Source organism: Balaenoptera borealis (assembly GCF_965194805.1).
Source record: "Balaenoptera borealis genome assembly, chromosome: 17".
Classification (NCBI taxonomy): Eukaryota; Metazoa; Chordata; class Mammalia; order Artiodactyla; family Balaenopteridae; genus Balaenoptera; species Balaenoptera borealis.
This window is the reverse complement of record NC_138876.1, coordinates 81,778,447-81,805,418: the sequence shown is the minus strand read 5'-3', so window position 1 is coordinate 81,805,418 and position 26,972 is coordinate 81,778,447. Positions and strand designations below refer to the sequence as shown.

At 39.3% G+C, this 26,972-nt stretch overlaps 1 protein-coding gene and 1 long non-coding RNA gene across 2 annotated transcripts in view; one reads left to right on the top strand and one right to left on the bottom strand.

Moving 5' to 3' along the window:
• The first annotated feature begins 3,233 nt into the window (after positions 1 to 3,233).
• LOC309614529 lies at positions 3,234 to 7,646 on the top strand. The gene is made up of 2 exons (XR_014236242.1): positions 3,234 to 3,581; positions 3,788 to 7,646. It is a non-coding gene; the product is annotated as an uncharacterized lncRNA (long non-coding RNA).
• Positions 7,647 to 13,534: 5,888 nt separating this feature from the next.
• LOC309614518 (uncharacterized protein) overlaps positions 13,535 to 26,972 on the bottom strand; it is a 368,580-nt gene continuing 355,142 nt past the window's right edge. The window contains exon 3 of the transcript XR_014236227.1: positions 13,535 to 17,058. The gene's annotated coding sequence lies outside the window, so the exon portion shown is untranslated. The remainder of the gene's footprint in view (positions 17,059 to 26,972) is intronic.

Sequence of the window (26,972 nt, the reverse complement as noted above, 5' to 3'; positions counted from 1 at the left end):
TCATCCTCTTCTCAACACTCAGATTCTTTGTAGAGCAAACCCGACCTCCCTCACTTGGTTCCACAGCCCTGTTAGAAAATCGGCAGCAGGTTACCACGGATGAGTGAATTCCTCAAACGGGCTCTTATCTAAACAGCAGAGCGGGGAGAAACTGAAAACAGTCAAATGAAACAGCATGTTCCTCACTGAAGAAAACAAGCCAGGTAACTACCAGATGCACTGTGGCCTCAACACAAAGTAATGCACAAGACAACAGACAATATTCAAATGTTCTTTTGTAAGAAAGGTACAAAGCAGATTAATCAAAGATATGATATAACATAGCTTGTCCAAGGACAAAGATATAGTTCTTCCAAAAGAAAACCTAATTCTTCTTTTGACTTCTCTCCTTGTGCTTAAAATAGCATGCTTTAAACATAAGCTTACATACTAACATAAATCACCATGTCACTCTCCAATTTTCAAAAATGGCATCACTTCTTCACATGAGCTTTAGAATAATGTAGATTTAGTCATTTCTGAAATAACCAGAGACCAAGAAGAATCATGAATTTATGTATCACAACTTAGAAAATTTTGTTAGTACATCCACGGAATTTTAAAGACGTGAGATTGGAAGTCACTTCAGAGTTTCGATTTCATTTCAGTTAAATATGTATTCGTGTATCACATTGATACTGAATCTTCATGTTTTGGCAGGAAGTATTTATACAAAATTAAAGGAGCTCTTGACCAGGGTCGTCATCAGGGAATTCCATGAGGACCCTGAAATGCAATGTAAATGTACTTATGCATTTTGAGGATCTACAGCACAAAGAATGTTTATAATTATAGTTGGTGAACTCATGATTTTCTATTAAAACAGTTAATGGGGTCAATCCACATAATAGTTTTTAAGGGTTGGATTGGGTTTCCTGCAAAAGACCATGTTCGTTAGTCACCTTTGCTGGAACAACAAACAATCCCAGAATATCAGTGTCTTATAATACATTATTTCTCATTTTTCTCATTCCAAGACACAAAGGAGTAGAAGCTTTCTGGGGCATGGTCTTCTTATAGCACATGTGAGAGAGATGGGAAGAAACACCCACTGCCTTTTAGAGCCTCTGTTCAGAACTGGACCTTCTACCTGCATTAAGTTGCATGGAAAATCTCAGCGTCCTCCAGGGCAACATGCACACTGCTTCCAGAGGCACTGCGAAGGCCTGGCTGTATAATCCTGCCCTATAATTTTTTTTTTTTTTTTTAATTTTTTGGCCATGCCATGGCTTGCAGGATCTTAGTTCCCCAACCAGGGATTGAACCCTGGCCCCCGGCACGGAAAGCACCAAGTCCTATCCACTGGACCACCAGGGAATTCCCAATCCTGCCATATAGACAGATGCAGATTATTAGGAACAATGTCTGAGTCCATCCAATTGGCCAGGAGTTTCTATTTCTTTCAGACACACAAAATACACTCAATCCTCCTTCCCCAAATCACTCAAGGCATTTTGGGCATCACATATAAAATTCAAACTCCCATCATCTACATCACGTCCTAGTCCGGCTCCTACGGATCCAAACAAGCAGAATGTCTATCCATCTCTCACAACCCAGTGTAACAGCAGGGGATAAACTCAATCACTCCCGTTCCGTACGGGAAGGGACGGAAGCCCAGAGCTGCCCCTCATCCCTTGCAATTCTGAAAGGTCACTTGGAGACCTGGTCCTTTGTGGATAGAGAATGTACTTTTATCAAGTGCTGATTTGACTCCTAGGGCCTAATGACTCCTGATTCATTGTGCCCCCAAGCCTTGGTTCCGCCCCTGTAAGGCCCTGTCTTTTTCATTTCCTTCTTGTCTACATCTAAAGAAGGTGATGGGGAAAGTACCATGTGTTACTATGAGAAAACTTATCAGCTAACTTGTGGGCCTGTAGAAATTTGGGACCAAAGGTGGTTATATATATCAGTTACCAGCAGCCATCATCTCTTAGCCCAGGTGGGGCTAGGTTCATGTGTGTGTTTGTGTGTATGTGTATGCACATGTGCACATGTGCATATGTGTGTCTGTATAACTGTAGCTTCATAGCAAATTTTGAAATTGATGTAAAAATACCTTTGGGGCATTGATCTTAATTCATCAGTCTTACTAAATTTGTTTTTTATTTTAAATAATTTATCTATAGATTTAAACAAATACAATGAATCTATCTGCAAATGATAATTAAGTGGTATTTATTGCTGGTCTTTTAGTGGATGTCCTTTTCAGATAAAAGGCATTATATTTTATTCCCATTTTGCTAAGGAGTTGAATCTTCTAATGAATAGATATTGAATATTATCAAGTGTTCCATATTATTTATTGCAATGAAATATAATTTTTGTCCTTTTCTCTTTTTTTTTTTGTCCTTTTCTCTTTTTTTTTTTGTCCTTTTCTCTTTTAATATAGGAATTATACTGACTAATTTAAAAATGTTAACATAAATATGCATTCTTGCACAATCACACCTTGGTTGTGATACACAATACTGTTTATATGCTGGTAGCTTTCAATTTGGTAATATTTTGTTTATAACTGTTGCATTCCTGTTTATGAGTGAAACTGGCTTCTATTTTGCCTTTCTTGCAATGCCCTTGTTGTGTTTTGGTATAAACATTACACTGCTATCATGCAAACAGTGGGCATGTTCTCCTCTTTTCTAATCCACGGCAAATTTTGCAAAACATTAAACTCATTTCTCTCCTGATGTTAGTAAATATGAATAGGCAGAGCATCTACTTTCAAGGAATGGGATTTTCTACATTTTAAAAATATCATTCTTGTTTCTGAGAATTAATGTTCTGAAATCCAGTTATTAAATCTTTTCTCAGATTTTATGTTTAGAAAGTAAGGGAGCATAAGGTGAAAGTCATGCCCATTCAACAGACGGAAATGACCGAGGCCTGACGTGCAGCTACACGTGAATGAAGAAGTCGGCATTTACTGGCTGTGGAGGAAGCGAGGAGGCCGATGGGGCGGGGGGAGCTGGGGGGGGGAGCTGAGGGGGGGGCCTGGTGGGGGGAGCTGGGGGGCCCGCCCCTCCCAGGCTGAGAGAACCGAGCGGGCAGAGAGGAGACCGGAGAGGCAGGGGCTGGGCCCGGTGAGGACCAGCGTCCTGGAGACCTGCACGCCCCTCGGAGGAGGTGCCCTCCTGAAGGGTGGCCGACCCCGCCGGGCCTCTGTGGGGCTCTTCCAGGGATGAAGCCCTCAGAGCAGACTCTGCATTCCCTGGCCATGTGGTCAAGCTCCTCCATGGTCAGGGGCTGACCTGTATTCTCAGACCTTTCTCCCCGTCCTCTGCTGTGCGCCTCTTACTCAAAACAAGTGTGTGCATGTGTCCTGTGCTGCAAACACTACCCCACAAAGCGCCCTTTTTCACAACTGGTTCACACCATTTCCTCTTGCTGAAATGCCCTCACATCTCTCTTGCCCTTCTGCCTCTGGCACAGACCAACCCATAGATTGTGACCTAATTCTAAAGCCACCACCTCCAAGAGGCCTCCGCCAATCCTTCCACATGTATAGGGTCTCCCAAGGCTTTGAACCTCCCCACAACTCAGTACATTTATCACGTTCTGCCTCATGTTGTAGTTATCTGGATATTCTACTTCTCGCCTGTACTTGATGGAAGGAAGGGAGGGAGGAAGAAAGGAAGGAAAGGGAGAAAAAGAAAAAAAGAAAGAAAGAAAGAGAGAGAGAGAGAGAGGGAGGGAGAGAGGAAGGAAGGAAGGAAGGAAAAAGAAAGAAAGAAAGAAGGAAAGAAAGAAAGAAAGAGAGAAGGAAGGAAAGGGAGAAAGAAAGAAAAAAGGAAGGAAGGAAAGGAAAAGAAAAGAAAGGAAGGAGGGAGGAAGAATAAACCAGCACTAATGCCCACTTAACAGACTGATGCTGACCAAGGTAGTGATTATTCAGAATCATACATCTTGTTTCTAACAGTTTTTATAACAAGTCACTGCCAGGTGACAGCTGGACAGCAGCATGTTGATAACTATTTTATTCAAAAAGCAGCATATGGTCTGTCTCGTCTTTGCCTACATGGGAAGGAGGGATGTGTCTGCAAGTGGAGTGGTGGAGATCAAGCTGGACCTCTCAGTGCACCAAATACATTTGATTTTTTTTTAAACAACATTAAAGGGTTTTAAATACCTCTTTCTTATATAGGTACACAATCACATATAGGCAGTTCTAACTTGATTGCCTGAAATCTGCCTGGGATGTTATTACCACAGCAAGTCTTATCTCGGAGTAATAAATAATTACCATGGCAACATGGCCCTCTCTCAATGGCTGCAATGAAAATGAAAGGAAGGAAGTGAAAGACTATCAGACATTTTTTGGCGTTATACATATAATCACTGAAGGGAAGGATGTTTTTAGAAAATCTAATTACTTTTTCTTATTGAAAGGACCTTATTGTTATTGCAGCCATCTGTCACTCAGGCATGTGTGAACATTTAGAACACGTATGTCAGGACACACACAAACACACACACACACACATGTTTCGTTGGTGAGGAGTAGCTTCCAAACCGTAAATTTTCTTGCTTGATAGTTAAGGAAACTAACATACTACTTGAAATTTTCATAAATAATAGGAAATGCCTTTGTGAATCCACATGGAAAATTATAAAGACAAATATGAACTTTGAAAGCATTAAGGAATATTAATGTATCTAATCAGTAAAGCTGCTTGCAGATGGGAACTGGGGAGCAGAATCAGGGTCAAACATCTAGGTTAAAATTGGCAGGTCATCACTCTACCAAGTTTCCCAATGATTTTATAATGTTTTACAATTTAAAATAAGCTCCCCCAAATTTGTAGATTGGTGCGTTTATGAAAAACTGTTTAATCCTTTGGTAAAAATGAGAAAGAAAGACTAGAAACAATTATTTTTTAAAAGTAGTGAGAATAAAACTAACTTATGATCCAGAAATTCCACTCCTGGGTGTCTATCACGAAAAAACAAAACCACTAATTTGAAAAGACACATGCACCCCTGTGTTCATAGCAGCACTATTCACAATAGCCAAGACATGGAAGCAACCCAAGTGTCCAACAAAAGATGAATGAATAAAGAAGATGTGGTACATATACACAATGGAATATTACTCAGCCATCAAAATGAATGAAATTCTGCCATTTGCAGCAACATGGATGGACCTAAAGAATCTTATGTTTAGTGAAATGTCAGGCAGAGAAATACAAATACTGTATGATATCACTTATATATGGAATCTTAAAATTAAAATAAATGAATATATATATATACACACACACATATATATATATATAGCAAAAACAGAAAAAGACTCACAGATATAAAAAACTAGTGGTAACCAGTGGGAAGGGGGAGGGGCAAAATAGGGGTAGGAGATTAAGAGACACAAACTACTACGTATGAATAGATAAGCAACAAAGATATAATGTACAACATAGGGAATTATAACCATCATCTTGTAATAACTTTTAATGGAGTATAATCTGTAAAAATAATGAATCTCTATGCTGCACACCTGAAACAAATATAATATTGTAAATCAACTGTACTTCAATTTTTTTAAAAAAAGTAATTTGTTCTTTCAGAGTTTCAAAAAACTGTTGAGTATAAGAGTTTAGTATCCACCTCTTTTTAATTCTATATCCATTCAACATATTAATTTTGCTTCTAATTTGTGCAGGGTATTGTTCCTGTTGTCTTAAAAATAAGAACATACACACACACACACATGCACACACACACATACACACATGCACACACATGCACACACACCAACAAGAAAAGTAGAATCTTTTATTTAGTATTCTTTTTTGAATAATTATATGAAATACAAAAACAGTGCTAACGTATCCGCTACAGGTATCGTAACTGTCATGGGCGATACCTTCTAAGGAACTAACGTGTTACAGCATTAAAAGTAATCTATATCTACGTCAATTTTTTACCAGATGAGTGATCTTCCAGGAGAACACACAATTTAAGAGAGTATACCCTGGTGGCGCAGTGGTTGAGAATCTGCCTGCCAATGCAGGGGACACGGGTTCGAGCCCTGGTCTGGGAAGATCCCACATGCCGCGGGGCAACTAGGCCCGTGAGCCACAATTACTGAGCCTGCGCGTCTGGAGCCTGTGCTCCGCAACAAGAGAGGCCGCGACAGTGAGAGACCCGCGCACCGCGATGAACAGTGGCCCCCGCTTATCGCAACTAGAGGAAGCCACGCACAGAAACGAAGACCCAACACAGCCAAAAATAAATAAATAAATAAATAAATTTATTAAAAAAAAAAAAAGAGAGTATACCCATTTTTACATGCTAAGAAAATATTTCTTTTCAATAAACATCCTCAAGAAATATCTTGACGAAAAACACTGAGATAGAAGGATTTATGAATAGTAATTAGTAACGTACTTGAGTATTATGAGAAGTGACTCTATTAGTTTATACAGATTTCCATCAAAAAGTGGCAATAAATGAATTTAATATTCAAATGAGAATATTTTATAGTAGAAAAAGTAATTTTAACTATGCAATACACTAAAATTTTAAGCATATTCAGGCAGTAAATCTCTGAACCCAGGGAGAAAAACATTCTGTTTAGATATTTTTCTTCTGAAGAAGCAAATTAAACAAATGTGCCTTTGTAATTGTATAAAAAATATTAAAATTAATAAATTTTTAAAAGGACATTTATAGTCAAAATTCTTAAGCTCCTTCTCTTCCAAGAATAGAATTATACTAATCATTATGCACATTAAAGTAAAAAATGTCTCCTTTTGTGAAGAGAATTTGGCGACTATTTTGAGAGGTGCCCCCTATATAATTCTACTGAGAAAAAGACATTTTAGTGATAATTTTATAAAACAACTTTAAAAAGACTGAAATCGGTTGTATCCTAGCAACAATAGTGCGTTTAGTCAGAGAGAAGAAAACAATTTTTTTCTGTGTAATCTTCTAGGAGTGGCAGATACAGGGCAGAGGAAATTATTACAAGTGTATAATGTTCTTTTGAGAAATGTTAAAGTAGATTAAATTTATTTTAACATAAAATGTGAGACTATATATTTAGCAGTTATTTTAATTACATCTTATTATTCTTATCTTTTCTCATCTTTTAATCCACAAATTATTAGCAATTCACACAGCAGCAGGACATATTTTAGCAATTTTAATCCAACTGACTACTTCAGTGGCCCTCATTTGAGTTATGAGAAATTTAAGTACTCAGGCATCATTCACCTTCTTAACTTACCACAGTCTTAAACAAACATAACTATGGTAATGAGAGGAAGCTAAATTCATTCCAGAATACATTACATATTAAAGGATAAGGAATAAGTAAAGTGTTAAAATAGGCTATGCTAAAATATGGTATTTTTATATGTTACACATAGAGAATGTAAGAATTGCACAGAAGCATAAAGACCACTTCACCCAATATTCTTAGTTCATGGATCAGAAATAAAAGCTACACAGATGGTAAATCAAGTTGTTTGGGAGGTTAAGTTGAAATAGTCTACACTGAATAAAACGTTCAAGTCTAGTGGTTTATTATGTGTAGTAAACTTTGCGTCTGTCACCTGTCTTTACCTTATGTAGAACATTTATCATCAGCGTGAAGGTAGAAATAGTACATGAGATACACAACTCAGCTGCTCTCACATGAGGCTACAATCACAGGCTCTTGTACAGCACCAGATTGCAATTTAAGAAAATATATTCCTTTAAAAACTATGCTCAGAAACAGACGTGTCAAACGTAATTAACATAAGGATGTTGTTCTTCATTTAATAGAATAATTCACCACGACTTAAAAGTTCTTAAGTGGATTTGTTTTTGTAATAATTGTTAGTACCCACTCCACAGAAGACACAGCTAAGAAGAATTTGCAGACAAAATTATGACAAAGTTAATTCAACTTCTGCTTTCATCCATGAGAGTATCTGGTACCAGACTTGACATATTTCCTTAAATAGCTATAAAACTGCACAAAAAAATGAGGTAACGTTTTTCAGGTATTAGATGGTCATTAGAGAGTTGTCAGCCCCAGGAGAAGGGGAATACACAAGGAGCGCCTCACGGTCCCTGGCTCGGCCTGGGGACAAGGTCACCCTGCAGCGGGGGAGGGGAAGCAGAGGTCAGCGGTGCAGCGTCCAGGGCTGCGGGAACTCGGGCAGAGCCAGCTTCATGGCCTGTGACCTGGGCGACTGTGCAGGTCCCGTGCTCGGAAGGGCCCTGCTCTTGGTTTAATCCTCTGCTGGTGTCATCTTGAAATTCTCAATACTTTGGTCTTTGGGTTGGTGTTTGGTACTTGAAGCCCCGCGGGATAAAGTATCTTGCACGGGAGCAGAGGAGACACAGTGTACGTGTCTGCTGCTCCGGGCTGTCTCCTTCCTGAGAGCATCTGTGATGCCCCCGGGCACAGCATTGGTGGGCTCAGAAGGTGGGGGCCTCACGGAGTCGGCGAGCGCCAGGTGAGCCCGTTGCCCCTGTGACTACGTACGACGGGATGCTCCGTTCAAACTAAAACCTTCTTCAAACACAAAAAGAAGGAACGTTCTAAGGAGTCCCATCATGTCCTTTCTTATTCATGTTATTTCCATGTACTAACCAAACACTGATGCTGAAAATGATGACAGAGAAAGAAGGGGAAAGGCTGGTCAATCCAGTTACTACTTTCCTTTTAGTCCTTTCTAACTAATCAGTAAACCAAGGAGATCAAGCCAAATTCTGTGTAATCTTTGGATTTGATAATAAAGATAGCACTGTTGAAAAAAGTCTTGATGAATTTCCTCTTAAAATTCCCTGAGGAATCAGTGGATTAAGGAGACAGCAATGTTAGAATAATGCACCATAACGGACGGGTTCCCCCCCATACTCACCAGTGGGACTTTAAATCTTCATTCTGCTACTGATAAGATTGTCATTGATGATACCTCTTAAGCATCACTGCTAAATCAGGAGAAATGAAATAAAGGAAACTCTAATGAAGATAGATTGTTCAGATAGATGATAGATAGACCAAAAAAAATAATAAAAAGAAATAGCAAATAGATGATAGAAAGATAAAGAGACATCTCCAAATAGATTGCTCCAAGGAAAATAATAGAATCATAATATGAATTCCCAAAACTCTGATTAAGCTGGCATTCCTGAATAAGATATCTGTATATTATGCCTTATAATGCTCTTATTACTTGCAGAAATCCAGTGAATGAATACTGTTTGAATCTGAGAAATTATGCATTCTATATGAAAATATATGTATTATTATCTTGGTAAAAAATCAGAAAAATAGCCAAAAAACAAATGAACTGATTTTGTAAAATCCTGAAATGTAGCAATTTAAAGAGCCTTCTAAAAAGAAAATGAAAGTGTAGTTCAGATAGTATTTTTTTCTATTTTGAGTGCTAAATATGAATTTAATCTTCCTTTATACACAGAGACTTAAAAACTGAGACAATAAAGGTACTCGTAAATGCTTATGATTTGATTTTTAGTTAGTAAAGTCATACCAAACAATTACCAGTGGCATAATTTAAAAGAACTCTGTTGCAAACCGTCTGGAAGGAAACGTTTTCCTCTAATGGGAATATTTGCAAATATAGTTTTTTTGTATATATGTATGTGTGTATTTCCTGTATGCCAAAAAAAAAAATGAACCTTAGTTGCAAATAACGGTGAAAGATACATAAAATACTTTCCTGTGTGCTTTTATTTTCCTGGCACTTTATATGACATGGATTTCTTTTTATGTGAGCACTAGTGAAAGAAAGTAATTTTGGCTTTGCGTAGTTAATATTTTGCTGAAAATCTTGGGTTTATCCACCAATTCCATTTCATGAAAGCAAAGCTAAATGATCTGAGCCCCATTGTTACCAACCCTCCAAGTCAGGCCCCAACAAGAGTCCCTCTGCCCAGTGTCTCTCCCACCAACAGAAGGAGACCGAGTCTGGTTCTGAAGCAGGGCGAGCGTTACTCTCTGATCCAAGAACGGAGCGCTGGGAGCGCGTTCCGCGCCGTAAGGGCTGAGGGCGCGGCTGCTTTCCAGGGAGGCGAGGCGCCGCGTGCGGGCAGAGGAGCGCCGTTGGGCTGCTTGCAGCTCCAGATCTCCGTGCTGGGTGCAGCAGCTCTGCCTGCGGCCCGCAGCCGAGGTGTCGCCGGGGCCATTTCCTCACCAGGAACTCGCGTCCCAAGGGCCCAGGCGAGGCCTCTGCACGCGGTGCCCCGTGAGCTGGGAAACTAGACTCAGCACAGAGGAAAACACACAGAAAAGGTTAGACTTTATTTTATTGCCCAGATTCTATTTTTCTTCCCCAGGAATTGTTGGTGGGCTTGGCCGGTGGCACAATGGCTACCACTCTGTCTCTTAAAAAATAGTGTCGCTTGAATTGAAATGTGCTTCATTTGTTAACTCTTTCTCTTATTCACACCCTAGAAACTTAATTTTTAAATAATATTTTTGGGCGTACCTAATGGTCTCAAATGATTGCTTCTACCGCTCTCAAATTCACTTATATAAACAATTAAGACACTACAAAGTTATCCATGCTCTAGGCCCTGAAAAGGCATGCCAAAAAGTAAGATTTTTTAAACTTAACCCATTTAAACAAATATTTGTAATTACATTCTATTAAATGTAGGTGGTATTGTATTATTAGTAATATGCCATTAGTATTATTACTATTATTATTATTACTGTTTTAGTCCAAAGAGGATTTCCGTTTTAATCTCTACTAAATAAAAACACTTTAATCTTGAATTTATGTATAACTAGTTGATTCTTTGTAGCTGCCAAGTAATAAGTATTCAGAGTTAAAAGACTGTGAGAACAACATATAAAAACACAAAAACACAATAAAATGAAACAATGTGATGAAATGTTGAGAAAATAAATACGAGAGGACACTTGTTAGATAATTTATAGTTCGTCATTTTTAACCCAATAGAGTGGAATGCACATTAAACCTCAAAACTCTTTGGCATTTGCTGGTTGATCCCGGTGTCTCTAGGACTTAAATAGATGGGAAGTCTACTAAAGCGTAAGTGAATTGACAACGGAAAATCTCCAGGTCTGGTGAAAGGAAGTCTCACTTGAATGTCACCATCCCTTAACCAATTCTCAGACTTGAGCCAATTCACAAACCCAGAGATCCTCAAAAGACAGAGGCCAGGACTTCAAGGAAGGACCCTGCACGTCTCCAAAAGTGTATATACTGTAAATCAAATGCCAGCAAACTTGTTCTCTGCAAGGTAGGAAGGTGACTATTTGAGGCTTTGTGGCCAGTACTCAGGGCTGCAGCTGCAGAGCAGGAGAGAAGCCATGGACTGTGTATGTGGACGGGCAATGGCTGTGTTCAAGCAGAACTTTACTCACAAAAAGTCAGTCGCTGGGCCCGATTTGGTCCGTGAGCCGTAGTTTGCCAATCCACGCTGTAAATCCACGTACGACTGACCTTCATCCACAGAACCTGAAGCCATGGACCGGGCAACTGTGCACCGAGGAAGAGGAAACAGCCACACTTCGATGTTCCTGGACCCTGACTCAGAGCTGTCACTAATTCCTTAAGGTGCAAAACAACACTGTGACCGAGCTGCCCAGTGATTCCTAGAGACAGATGATGAATGGAATTTTGTCCCCGCTCAATCCCCAAGTGGTACATATGCTGGGACCCACCCAGTGGGTTTAGCCCTACTTCTGAAACGCAGAGTTGGGACGGACGCATTCAGTAACCAGCAGAACCCAGCCCACGCCCTGGTTCCCTGACACATGGCGCAGAGGCTCTCCTGACGGTGAGATCTAAGTGCACCCACCAGGCAGACTTCTGCCCACCTCAAACGCAAGCCAGCAGCGAAACGGGACTTCAGAGCTGTGTCACCAACACCCAGAAAGGTGCAGGTGCGGTGATTTCTAGCACATCACTATTCAGCTTGTCTGTTTGGCCGGGGCACAAGACAGAGCGCCTCAGAGGATAACGACAGAGTCACTTAAACATGTGGTCTCCAGGAGCTATTCCAGATGCGTTTGGTGGAGGGAACCCTCACGTGCCTGGCACCACTATGCCCCCCTGAACTGACAGACTCTCTCTCTAGTGAACATTGGAAGCAGTTTGGTTGAAGCAGCAGAGGTACATTACCCTTATTCTGCCGTCCTGTGGCAGGTCTGTCACCCCCTCTTCAGCCCTCTGCCAGGCTCCAGGGCTCAGGAACCATGATTTCCGATCTGTCCACTGGACCTCATTCGAATCCACTACATTGATGCCCTCGGGGGATGGGAGTAGCAACTTCTCTGAGGCATTTTGGTGAGACACACGTGTGCCGATGGTTAGGGGGGAATCCCACTGAAATTCAGGGACATGCCGCCTCGGGGATCTTAGAGTGCCCATTATAAGACGTGTCAAGATGTATTCGCAAGAAGGACAATTGTTGCACCTGCTCCCTCTTTCCATCGAGGAAAGGTTGCAACCCTTAGTGGCCTCCTGGGATTTTGGAAACAGCACGAACCTCATCTGGGAATGCTGTTCCAATCCATTTAGTGGAAAAGCCTTCTTAATTTGGGATTGAGAGAGGATACTTTGACAGAGTGCATATGCGTATGCCTCTTGATTCAGAGTTATAGAAAAGTAGGTGTAAACCTCACCAAACAAACACAGAAAGAAACATCTTATTTTCTTTTCAAAAACCAGTAAATTCAAAAGTGAAACAATATTTCTTACTGGCTATTTTTAGATCATCAACAAATCCAATATTATCAGTTTGTCAGTGACATCTGAGCAATTACAGCAAAAACAAAACCAAGGAAAATGACAAAAACTGAAACAGAATGGGCACTGAAATCGCATTTTTCTAAAGTTCAGGAATCCTGTTGTGAAACATTTGCAAGCACTCCTGGTGTTGTGTTGGATGAATATCTGGCTGTTTGTAGTTCACTAAGAAGGGCTGCTTGGCATAGAGGAATGAGCATGAAATCAGGAGATGTGGGCTTCCTTCTGCACCCAGACAAATACTTGCTTTGAGAATTTACCCAAGTCAGTTTCTCTAGGATTCAATCTATGCCATGTAAAAGTGAGCCATAGACTTCATGACTTCCCAAAACCATTCAACTAGATTAAAAAGTAACCAGGTACAGTGGAGCTACAGACTTGGAGCCAGAAGGCCTGGATGGAAATTCTGCATCAGCTGATTTACTAGCTCATCATAGGTGAGGATTCCAAGTACCGAAGCTTCAGTTTTCAAGCGTTCAGTTGTGAATAATAATATGTTGTCTAACACAAAGACAGCAAATATTTTTTAAAGATCTTTTAAAAATTAATTAGGGGCTCCATATAAGTGTATTGACTGTCTGCCAATTCATTTATTTTGTGATGTCACCAACCTCTTGCACGGTGGTCTCCATCAGATGAATCAACTTTGACTGGCTCATATTTCCTGGTAATATGACTCATTAGGTCGGGGGGCTGGGAGTTGGAATGCCTTAATAAGGTATCAAGGCCCATTCACATCCCCTTACAAAAGGAATATTGAAAAAGTGAGACCAATATTTTCCCTCTAGTCAGAAAGATATCATAACTAAGACTATCACAACTACATTAAGACTAAATAAAAATCATGTGAGTAAAGACTTCTTTATGTGGAATTTAAACCAAATTGAACACAAAAGTTTGAATTTGAAATTAACTAAATGGTGGCAAACATTGGAATATAGTGATGGGACTTCCTTTCAAATTACCTTACCGTTAATAAAATAGCTTCCTTTGAATGTGAGATATGAACATGGGTTTAGTTTTGTATGAGGGCTAAAAACTAAATTAGATTATTTCCTAAGACTTTCATTAATGGTATGGAATTTAAAAGAAGATAAAGATATTTCTGTGTTGTAGTAGTAGACACAAGGTTTGCTGCAGTAGAATAAACTATAAATAATGACATTACTCACCTTTATCATACTTTCATGTGTTTTTCTCACCTCATTTAATGTATCTTATAAACAATAAATATAGTGTCTCCCTAATCTCGATTACATTACTTGCACACAAAGCCCATGAGGTAAATGCGAACAAAAAGTGTTATTAACTGTTAGAAAATGACTAAGCTAACACTGTCAGGGAAATAGCAAAACCCAGAAAATATCTGCTTTTAGTTGAAAAATTCTGGGTACTTCATAATTGACCTTTTGATACAAAATGACATCATAAATTTAGCAATGCCTATTTATCAACTCACCTTTCTGTTCAGAAATTTATGTTTACCTGCTCTATGAAAGCAGTGATTCAGAAGACCTAAGAGAAGACTGATAGCACCTGCTGTGCTTATTTGGGGCGTGGGTGGTGCTCTGCTCTAACCGGACAACCGCCTTCGCTCCTTTCAGCACTTTTTATACTAAGTTTACTGTTTGTCAAGCTCTGTGATAGGCACGAGGTGTACTGCTGTGGAAGGAAGGAAGTTCCAGTTTACAAGAGGAGATAGATAATGTAAAATAGAGAAAAATACAAGTCATGAGTAATGAAGAATGAGTAGGCGTTAGTTAGGTTAGGAGGAGAGAGAAGATGGAGAGAGAAAAGGAATGGTGATATTTCAGGCAGCTAGAAAAGCAGCAGCTATGATTTAGCGCTTAAAGGAAATGCGCTATCAAGCCATGGAGGAAACTGTAAACGCATATTCCTAAGTGCAAGAAGCCAATCTGAGAAGGCTACACACTCTACGCGCTGTACGACCTTCTGGAAAAGGCAAAGCTATGGAGACAGTAGAAAGGTCAGAGGTTGCAGGGTGCAGTGGCAGCAGAGAGATGAGTGGGAGACAGAGGATTTTAGGGCCGTGCAAATACTCTGTATGATATTATACACTTGTCCAAACCCATAGGACGTACAACACCAAGAGTGAACCACAGCGGACTTTGCGGAATAGTGATGTGTCAGTGTAGGTCCATCCTTGGTAAAAAATGTACCATTCTGGGGAGTGATGTTGATAACGGCGGAGGCTGTGGATGCATAGGGTCAGGGGTCATGTGGGAAACCCCTGCAGCTTCCTTTCAATTTTATGGTAAACCTAAAACTGTTCATAAAAAACAAAGCCTTAAAAGAAAAGCAGCTCCGGAACCAGAACTAGAGGTAGGTTGGGGTCTACAGTGGACTGAAAACAGATGTAGTTACTGTTATAACCAGCCAAGGACAGCCAGCCAGCAAGGTCAAAGTCATCGCAAGAAAGTTGAGACCATTTTTTCAGAACTGAATTATTGTCAAAAGTAATGAGTATTTTTTTCTTACAGCCATATATATGGGAATTAAATGTACTCATTTAAAAAGTGCAAATCAGTTATGTAAATATCAGTTTATTTAATACCCATTTAATTCTCAATGACAAGTGATGCTTCCTGTGTCATACATAATAAAAAATAATAAATTTGGAACCCATTTATTCTGTTCCATTTTGTTTATTTTTATGTTCATGGCACACCACACTGATCTCTTCATTTAACAAACTGATATTCATGTGACAGTAACTGTAGTAGCATTTTCTTGGCCCAGTTATGTTTTCATCACATAAATGCTGATTATTCAGTCATTTTCCTTGGTAGATATATTTTTAAACCCACAATATGCAAGGCATTATGTTAGGCAAAAATTCTTTGTTTCCTTCCCTCCTGGGATCTGCAGTCGGTAGCTAGAATGACTTTAATAAAAGAGCCACTCAGATAAATACACAGTTACATTCTTTAAAGTAAGTCTCAAGTAGGACTACAAAGTGACGTAATTTTATATTATAAAGAGAACAGCCCAAGGAGGAAAGTACAGGGTTCTCCCATGAGCGCATGGTGATGAGCTCACATAGGAAGGAAGAGTGGCATGACCCGGAGAAAGAGGGGGAAGAGATAACATCACAGCGAGCACAGAAGGTGGTCCAAAGGTGTGGCTGATGGAAGGGAGCACATGAGGGCGGGGAGGCAACACCCAGCACAGCCACACTGGCCGGGTCTTATCCCGAGAGCATCCCAGCTAGCAAACATTCTGAGAAGGTGGAGGGGAGGTAACTGTGACACAGGGGAATGAGTGGCATAATTAGATACGTATTTGAAAAACAAAATCCTTCTACTAGGATCCTTCTAGCGAGTGAGGGTGAGGAGTTGAGAGCTGGTATAAGGAGGCCAGTTTGGAAGATACTGTAGAATCCAGAGGAGAGCTGACGGCCACCTGGGAGAGGCTATGGTGGTACCGTGGAGGAGAAGAGATACACTTGAGGACTTCCCTGGCGGTCCAGCAGTTAAGACTCCGTGCTCCCACTGCAGGGGGCACGGGTTCGATCCCTGGTCGGGGAACTAAGATCCCACCTGCGGCACGGCCAAAAGAAAAAGAAAACAGATGCGTTTGAGACAGAAGAATTTAGGATGAAAAATCAACTAAAGTTGGTGACTATTATTTTATTATCTTTGTGCTTTTGTGATGTGACCTTTTATAAGCATTTTATATTTTTATATAATAAATATAACACCTAAAATACTTGGGGATCTAAAGTTGTAGGGACAATATTTCTACTCCGTTTCTACTGTCCTTCATCCACTGTGGCTTATTTCCTACGCTGGATTTTGCTTGTGTGTTTTTTTGTGCTCAATCTTCATTTGTGTGTGTTTTGAGGGCTTAAATTAGCCAAGCTTTCTTCAGAAAGAATGTGTATACCTTCTTATGGAAAGCAAGGGTCACTACCACAATTGGATCAATTTAGTATCACTCAAGATTCCTAGGCTTAACATTCCAGATTCCTTTTGTCATAATGTACCTTAGATTTATAAAAAGGTCCATTTTCCTCACCTGGCTACTACTGCAAAGTTTAATTGCTGGGCTGCAGAGCTGCTGTGGGTGCACACCTCCAGATAATCCTTTTCATCCTCTGTGGTTAACTGTCACTGATACTTGTTATCAGGTAACAATTTTGGAGGAGAAATTCAGATGAGAGAGTCCATTTTCTCACCTCAGTTCAGGACCTTCCTTTATCTCCAGATAAAAAGTCTACCAGCATCCACTGAACTTTTAGTTTGAGCTTTTTGTGCTGTTAAAAGAATTTGCAAGAATTGGTATTTCGTTATTTTATTCTTATTTAGATATCATTCAGAAACCAAAAATAAAATTTACTATTGCTGCACAGAAATTATTCCCAAGGAGTCTAAAATACACTGAAATAATGAGGCAACAAAAGAATTATGGCATCCTTAAACAGGTCTGGCATACTGCAGCTGTGGGTCAAATCCAGCCTTCCTCCTGATTGTATAAATAAAGATTTATGAGATCACCTCCAAGTGCATGCATTATATATTGTCTTCAGCTGCTTTCACGCTGCAAAGACAGAGATGAGACAGGATGACACAGACTATATAGCTCCCAAAGCTAAAATATTTACTGTTTGGTTCTTTACAGCAACAATTTGCCTACCCCTGCTTTAAAGGATGATATAAAAGTACAATAAACTATCGCTATTGCATTATCATTCAATTTTCTTATTGCATTGCCCAGAGTTCTGCATTTTCAAAAATGTATAGAAGACTGGAGACACCATCTTCAGAGACTGTTTTTTAAATTTTACTGAAAACAGCTGAGAATGAATCTTGTATCCTTCACTAAAAATGGCAAAGAGACAAAAAAATTGGCAGTGAAAGACATGTCACAATTATTTTAAAAATTCAGAAAGGAGAGCAAACAGATAGCAACACTTGAGACTGTAATGATGGTGATGAATTTGATTATATAAATGAGATATCAGAGAAATACTCAGATGACAACATCCTAGACGAATCTTCTCAAACTTAGGAATAATGGATAGACAACATATGCCTAAGTTAAAAAGGCAATATGATGTTCATACTAGTTTAGTCATTCAACAGGAAGGATTTCATCATGCAGTATTTTGTGACAAGATCCTGGCCCATCCCAATTTACATTTTTCATTCTTCATTATGTTTATGTGCCAAAAGTTACTTGATGCTTTTTGGAAGTTGACAAATGATGAAGCAAGTGAATAAACAAAGGTCATTGGAAGGAAATAAATGGTGTAGATATTTTAAAATTATTTGGTCATCTTCTCTTCAAGATAATTATGAGTGATCAGAGCTTTCAAAAATTATTCAAGTATTGTACTTTGATGCTGGAAATGCAGGAGGAATCACTAGTAATGATAAGCTGGAATTGACATATTTGGAATCTAGTATTAGCATTTACAGGATGGATATTTTTCCAGATCCATGATGAGGATTATGAGCAGTTAATTTGCATCCAGAAGACATTGCCCATTTTGGGTACATATAAATTGAAAACCAGGGAGATGAGGAATAAATTTGGGGTTTGCTATGGTTAAATTTTATCACAATTTCTGATAAGTTGCTTTTCATTATTCCTTTCATATAAAATGAATAAAATGACTTAAAACATAAAGAATTTAAAAGGGTTCATTAGACCCAAAAGGTAAATGATGATGACTTTATTTCCAAGTAATTGATTCCTTGTAATCATTAACTTTTTTCCATGTCTATAATTTTGTCATTGCAAGAATGTTATGTAAATGGAATCATACATTATTGACTCTTTTGAGATTGACCTTTTTCATCAACAGTATCCCCTTGAGATCCATGCAGTTGTTATGTGTCAATATTTTGAGTTTTTTACTGCTGTGTAGTATCCCATGGTATTGATGTGCCATAATTTATTTAACTATTCATTTGCTGATGGACATCTGGGTTGTTTCCTGCTATTGGCTATTATAAGTAAACCTGCTATGAACATTCGTGCACCATTTTCATTTCTCTTGGATAGATACCCAAAAGTTCAGTATATATCATAGTAAATTAGTCTTTCCTTTCGATATTAATAGATATTTACGTAGCTTACAGTTTGTTGCTAACACATTTTTTCCTGTGAACATTTTTGAAACAATTTTTTTTTTTTAATTAATTTATTTATTTATATTTATTTTTGGCTGTGTTGGGTCTTCATTTCTGTGCGAGGGCTTTCTCCAGTTGCGGCGAGCGGGGGCCACTCTTCATCGCGGTGCGCGGGCCTCTCTCTGTCGCGGCCTCTCCCGTTTCGGAGCACAGGCTCCAGATGCGCAGGCTCAGTAGTTGTGGCTCACGGGCCCAGTTGCTCCGCGGCATGTGGGATCTTCCCAGACCAGGGCTCGAACCCGTGTCCCCTGCATTGGCAGGCAGATTCTTAACCACTGCGCCACCAGGGAAGCCCTGAAACAATTTTTCTAGTGAACTATCTCATAAACTTTTATGATCATCAGTAATTGGGAGATAGTGATGAAATCCTCCTCTATTCTTATGGACTTAATATCTCCTTGTAGGTCTGTTAATGTGCAAATTATGTATATTAAGGCTATGGTATTCATTGGCTACGAGTAGCAAATTATGTCTTCTTGATTAATTATTTTCTCGTCCTTATGTAGCAGTTACATTTATCTTTGGTAATGCTTTCTTTTTTATTTAAGGTTTACTTTTTCTGATACTAATATGGCTTTACAACTTTATTTAGTGTGGTTTATTATATTCCCACATTTCAGTTTCTGCTTCATAGCTGTGTTATGCCATATTTTTAAAAAGCTAATTTGACAATCTATGATTTTTCAATGGATAGTTAATCCTTACATTCATAATGCTTAGTCATACATATGGATTTATTTCTACCTTCTTATTTAGGGTATTTCTGTCTAGGTTTCTCCTTCTCTGCTTTCTGGCATTCCTCTTGATTTATTTCGCAGTCTGAGACTGCCATGACTCAAAGCATTGCAGCTGTGACTCTGATGTCTGGTGTTACTTCTGGCTTTCATGGTATTTGTTTTTGTCTTGTTTTTGGTTTTTGTGTGTTTGTTTTTGGTTCTGTTTTGTTTTGCTTACTTTGAGCTCATATTTTGGGGCTCGCAAATTTCAAATATTATGAGTCCTAGGCTAAAGGTCTGTTCCTTGGAAGAAAATTAGCATTTGTTTCTGCCAGGTGCCTAGAGGCACTATAGACCAGAGTCTAGTTCTAAATAAGTTGTCTGAGGTTTTCAGAAACACAGGGAGTTGGAACTCAAGCTCCAAACTCATGTGAAGCCTGGATTTTGGTTACAGATTCTCAGGGGAATATTTTTCTACTCCTTCTATCAGTGCCGAGTGATAACCATAAACATTCCTTTGCAGTCCTCTCACAGCAGAGCAGACCTCTTTAAATTTATTCTACAGATATTTACTGAGCATTTGTTCTCAGTCTCTATGAACCTATGAAGCACTGTTCTAAGTTCTTTGATGCATCAGTAAAAAAACAGAGAAACGTCCCCTCCTCTGTGGAATTTTACATCCTATATGAAATAAAGTATAAAATAATAAGCAACAAAGTAAATTGCATGGTACCATAGAAGGTGAGAAGCGCTGCTGAAGAAAGAAAAAAGTAGAGAAGCTGAGAGGGGTGTAGAAGCAGTGTTGTCTTTCTCTTCATCTTCCCACTTCTTTTTTCTACCAGTGTGAATCCTGAGCAGAGTCTTGTTTTACATGATATGGTTTTATAACTGCATGTGTCTATTAAGTGCTTAGTTTGTGCATGCACGATGTCTTTTAATCCTCAAACTATTTAAGATATAGTTGCTATTGTTGGTAGTGAAGCAAATTTTTCATGGTCAAAAAAAGCTGGGAAGTGATAAAGCTGAGACACAAACATAGACACGACCCCAGCAGGCTTTAACTTGTACAGGATGGAACATCAAACCATTCTTAATTAAGCCGACAATAAAATGCACTGGCTCTTATAACTGGGAAATCTGGGAATAAGTCCTCTTCAGAGAATTCTGAGATTTGAAGGATATCCACTAACTCTCACCTCACCTGAATTCTTGGTTCAAAATCGTCCCTTTTTTGTCAGCCCCATGTTCGCCTACTACATACATACTTCCTCCAAGTGTGGGTGGGAGGTGTAGAGCGAGGGTAAGGCTACAGACCCCTTCAGGGTTATGTCATCATTGATCAGTGATCCCTGATCAAAAGTGGTTTTGTTCTCTCATACACCCATGGATAAATAACTAAACAAGCTAATGAGATGTGATTATTGGAAGCCCTATCAGAACCAGATAATGCAAGAAAGGAGGATTTCCCCCCCCAAAATTTAGAAAGTACTGACACATAGAGCTGTGCAATGCCCAAGTTATACACCCATCTTGGTGATGCCCAAGTTATACACCCATCTTGGTGATGAGTGCAATCTTTAAAGAACTAGAAGAGAGTAAAAATACAAAACCAAAACAACACACAAACCACGTGCCTGAAGAAAATACAAGCATCCACCTACAGGACAAATACTAAATGACTTTTTAAAAACAGTTCATGTAATTTTCCTTCTTTAACATTATTTTAAGAACTACAGTGGCTCACTAAGGTATGCCACGGCCTCGCAAATATAGTGATTGTCATGTTTGAATAGAGGAAGTCTAGAGAGGAATCTCGTTATGCAAAGTCTGGCTCTTGGATTGGAGGAGCAGCTTCAGCACCGCTGGGGGCTCATCAGAGATGCAGGATCTCAGGCTCCGCCTCAGACGTACCGAATCGGTGATTCATGGGCACGTCCGTGTCGGGTAAAGGTTAGAGACACAGTCTCTGGAGTAGCTCAGTGGGGCTCTTATCCAGACTTAAACACTTACAAGCTGGGTGATGTTGGGCAAATTTCTTATGCTTTGAGTTTTATGACCTTTTAAGTGGGGTGAGTCTAATAGAGCAAACACTTCAATATTAAAAAAACTGAAATATGTATTGTACACTTATCACGGTGCATGACACATTTAAATAGTCAATAAAAATGACATATATTTGTATTGAATCTGTAAATTTAAGCCAGTTTATTCATAACCTCTTCTAGTGGAACAGTCATGTGAAAACCATGGTAGGAAAAAAACATGCGAGTGAGTACGCTCTTTGGTATTCCAGGTACAGTGAAAACTAATATTCTCTTTGACTAATTTAGTTTTTGACTTTTAATGACTAGCTCCAGTGCTAGTTATTACAATTTTGTTTATATAAAAACTCAACAGATATAGAAAATTGTGTACCTTAGTATTTATGAAATACTATTTTCTATAAATATTTAAAACTTAAAATAAGGCTATTTATACATTAAAAATATAAATGTTATACTTCCCTTTGTATTATTATAAAAACTATAAATAACTATGAAGCAGAAATTTATTTTTATATTTAATACTATATAATATATTTAGTCCTAAAAGTAACAGAAATATGACCTGGTAATGTACTTTCTGCTGATTTGTTGCAGCACTCGCTGAGTTGCATGTCCGCTTCCCTCTGCTCACCTGGTACATGGATCTTTCCTTCTCTCAGTGGCCCTCTCACCAACCTCACCCCACACAAACCATAACAACTGCAGCAGTCACTATATATTTATACCTCCTAGTAGAACTCACCTTGCTCATAAGTACAGGAATCTAGCACAAATCAAACTGAAACAAATAAACAATAAAACTAGAACATGCCTCACCCATCGTTTTCCTTCCAGATACATCCTTTGCTTGGGTTTTATCTGCTGCCTTGGTGTGAGGAACAGACCATTAACCTCTAAAATTCCTCAACTTCACTCAAAATTCTAAAGCGCATTCCAGGCAGAAAAGGCGTCCACTAAAGGCCTCCAAATCCAATAAGCCCAGGAAGGTCCAGAATATCTCAGAGGTTCAAACACAGCTGTTGGAGGGAAAACACTGTGGTGTGATGGGGGTTGGAGACAGGGCCACAGAAGTGAAAATGCAGGTAACGCATCAACCTTTGGCTTTCTGTGTCCAGCCTACCCCATTTGCGATTGTGGACCACGTGTTTCTTTGCTTCCTTCCTCCTTGGCCCAGTAGAATCCGTTGCCCCTACTAAGGAAGGATCACCTGCAATGATCCAGAGCATGTGACCAGAGCTGTAGTGGACGCCCCCTGGCACCTGGGCAGTTACACCTGGATGCTGGCAGGATCGGGGCCCAAAGAGCAGACGGCACATTTTGCTGCAGCAACACTCGCTGGGGGTCACTTCTCCCTGCAACCAATCTGCGCATCTGACTACTGCTGACCCAGACCTGTTGAAGGCGGGGGATGGCATCAGGGCTCAGGACTGTCTTATGAGATTTATCTGCACTACTTTGTGTGACACACCCTTATCCCCACCCAACAGGATTTCCCTACCTTGGATCAGCTGGAATGGTTCTACCAAATCCTTATGTGGTTTACAGGACCCACAAGGTACCCACCTGCATTGTCGAACCTACAGGACTCAGGTCCCTGAGCTCTAACGTTTGATATCTGCTCAGCTGGCACCTCAAGCCCTCCTGGTATTAATCTGCTTGCCTTTGCATCACCTCCTTTTTGGACTCAGTTATACAGCCCACTGTCTGGTATTTGGTAGGAAACCTGCACAGCCTAAGATTTCATCTTTGCGCCTCTCTGGTTTCAGGAAAACAACCCCAGCAAAACTGCGGTTTCTGATGGGTTTTTCACAGTCTGTGTTAATATTTAGGTATTCTTTTCTGAGGAAGTCTCCTTCCCTACCTCACCTCTCCACACCTATTCAACGCGCTTCTCTCTTTAAGAGTTAACATTTTCCTACCTTGTTCACAGTTGATCAAATAACATAAAAACTAAAGAGAATAATGGTTGTCACAAAAGACAGGATATATATCAGGCTGAAGGGCAGGGAATGTTACTCTAAGTAATTACCTTTTAATGGAAAATTTAAAGGACCGGCAGTAATTAAGAAAAGAGTAAACAAATTCACCTCTTCAGTGAAGAATTAAACACATTGACCAAGTAAAGAAAAGGAACACTAGGGTAGTTGTAGGATTTTATGGATGGAGAACAGTGAAGAAGAATAGAGGTGAGGAGAGAATACATCATCTCCATCATCAGTGGAGAAAGATGGGCACCTCAGCTTTCATAGTCCTTCAGCATCATGAATCTTTTTCTAACTATTTAGACACCGGCTGTTATTCTCACTGCTCTTTGCTTGTAGATGGCTGCACTGACTTTGGATTGCTGCTCTGTGTAGCTATTCTTTGCTATTCTTTTCTTTAGTGACCCGATTTACCACACCTAGGCACCGACTTCTCACATCTCTGTGTTCAGATATTATTTGCATTCTAATAAGACTTTCTACAGTATCCAATAGCACTTTAATTTTAAAATGTAAATCAGGCAAGGAGTTTTAGGTCCTGACAATAGTGCCTCGACTTTTTCTTTTCTGTTAATTGTGAAGAAAAGCTGATAAAGGATTCTGAACAAACCGCCTGGACTGCTGAAGTAGCATTAGGAATATTCTTTTGTATCAGTAAAATCTACTTTTATTTTCTAAAAAGTCCAATTGTAGATTCAATTTAATTTCTTGCTTTTGCATCTGAGTTTAAGTGCTTTGAAAACAACTTCACGTATCACACCTCATTAGATGATTTTAATTACAGTTCTTAATATATATGAGTGGCAAATTCATTCTGTCTTGCACGGATAGAACTTCAAATAATACTATTTTTATTATGTGAAGCAGGCATAATATTTGGATGTTATTCATACCTTCTTTAAAGTTGAAAGCCTTTTTCCCCTTGGCTTTCTCTGCTTTCATATTTTTTGGGTCTAAACTATACAGCAAATTTTTACTCTTATAGAAAACTAAATTTCAAAAGAAACACTGACATTGATGCATTGAAATTGATTTCAGCCTCAGGCTCAAATCATCCTGTCCCTCAGGAGGTGTTAGCAAGCACCAGTGTCTCAGTAACGTCTGTCAGCTAAATATGTTTTAAGCACCCAAGAACTGGTTAGGCACCAAATGCATTCCTAGCTTAAGAATCTAATTTAATACTGTCTTCCCAATATCCCTAATGCTAGTAATACATTTTTGACAACTACTTAGAATTCTCTGGGTTTTTTTTACTTCATTTTTTCTATTTTCTAATTCTAATAAAAAAAAAAAATTACTGTGAACAATTCAGTGGCACTCAGTACATTCACAATGTTGTGCAATCACCACCTCCATCTTGTTCCAAAATATTTCTATCAATCCAAAGTAAAACCCCTACCTATTAAGCAACTTTCCCCATTCCTTACTGCCCTCCCCAACGTCTGCCCTTGGCAAACAACCATCAGCTTTCTGTCTCTATGAGTTTGCTTATTCTGGTTATTTCACATAAATGGAATCAGTGCAATATGAAATTTTGTATCAGGCATCCTAAAAATGTTACTGCATACATCCATGCTGTAGCATGTTCCAGTTCTTCATTTCTTTTTATGGCTGAATGATATTCCATTGTATTCACATGCCATGTTTTGTTTATCCATCCACCAGCTGATGGGCATTTGGGCTGTTTCCACATTTTGCTGTTGTGAATAGTACTGCTGTGAACATGTGTGTACCTGTACACTGGTCTGAGAACCTGTTTTCGACTCTTTGGTTATATACTGAAGAGTGGAATTACAGGGTCAAGTGGTAATTCTATGTTTAACTTTTTGAGGAGTCACCAAGCTATTTCCACATAGGCTGGAGCATTTTACATTCCCCCCAGCTGTTTGTGAGGATTCCAATTTCTCCTTAACTCACCCAAACCTGTTATTTCCTGTTTTAAAAAAAACGTATTAGAGCCATCCAATGGGCATGGAATGGTACCCCATTGTGGTTTTTTTTTTTTTTTTTAACTTTGTGTTTGTTTATTTATTTATTTATGGCTGTGTTGGGTCTTCGTTTCTGTGCGAGGGCTTTCTCTAGTTGCGGCAACTGGGGGCCACTCTTCATCGCGGTGCGCGGGCCTCTCACTATCGCGGCCTCTCTTGTAGCGGAGCACAGGCTCCAGACGCGCAGGCTCAGCAATTGTGGCTCACGGGCCTAGTTGCTCCGCGGCATGTGGGATCTTCCCAGACCAGGGCTCGAACCCGTGTCCCCTGCATTGGCAGGCAGACTCTCAACCACTGAGCCACCAGGGAAGCCCCCCATTGTGGTTTTGACTTGCATTTCACTAAGGAATAATGATGTCGAGCATCCTTTTGTGTGCATGTTGGACATTTGCATATATTCTTTGAAAAAATGTTTTTCAAGTCCTTTGCACATTTTCCTAATTTTTGTTTTGGTTTTTATTTGTTGTAAAAGTACTTAATATAATCTTGATACTAGTCCTTATCAGGTCTAAGAGTTGCAAATATTTTCTCCCATTCTGTAGGTTGTCTTTTCACTTTCTTGATAACGTCTTCTGATACACAAAGTTTTAGCTTTGATAGTTAGATTTATCTATTTTGTTGTTGTTGTTGTTTTTGTTTTGTTTTTTTAACATCTTTATTGGAGTATAATTGCTTTACAATGCTGTGTTAGTTTCTGCCTTATAACAAAGTGAATCAGTTATACATATACATATATCCCCATATGTCTTCCCTCTTGCACCTCCCTCCCTCCCACCCTCCCTATCCCACCCCTCTAGGTGGTCACAAAGCACCGAGCTGATCTCCCTGTGCTATGCAGCTGCTTCCCACTAGCTATCTATTTTACGTTTGGCAGTGTTTATATGTCCATGCCACTCTCACTCTGTCCCAGCTTACCCTTCCCCATCCCCATATATTTATCTATTTTAAATTCTGTGCCAGTGTTTTTGGAGTCATATCTAAGAATCTACTGACAAATCCAAGATTACAAAGGTTTACCCCTGTGTTTTCTTCTATGAGTTTTATAGTCTTAGTTCTAATATTCAGGTTGTTGATCCATTTTTAATTAATTTTTTATATGATGTGAGAAAGGGGTCCAACTTCATTCTTTAGCATGTGGATATCCAGTAATTCCAGGACCACTGAAGAGACTATTCTTTTGCATTGAATCGTGTTGATACCCTTATTGAAAATCAGTCAGTCATAGGTGTATGGACTTATTGTTGTACTCTCAATTCTATTCCATTAGTGTGTGTGTGTGTGTGTGTGTGTGTGTGTGTGTG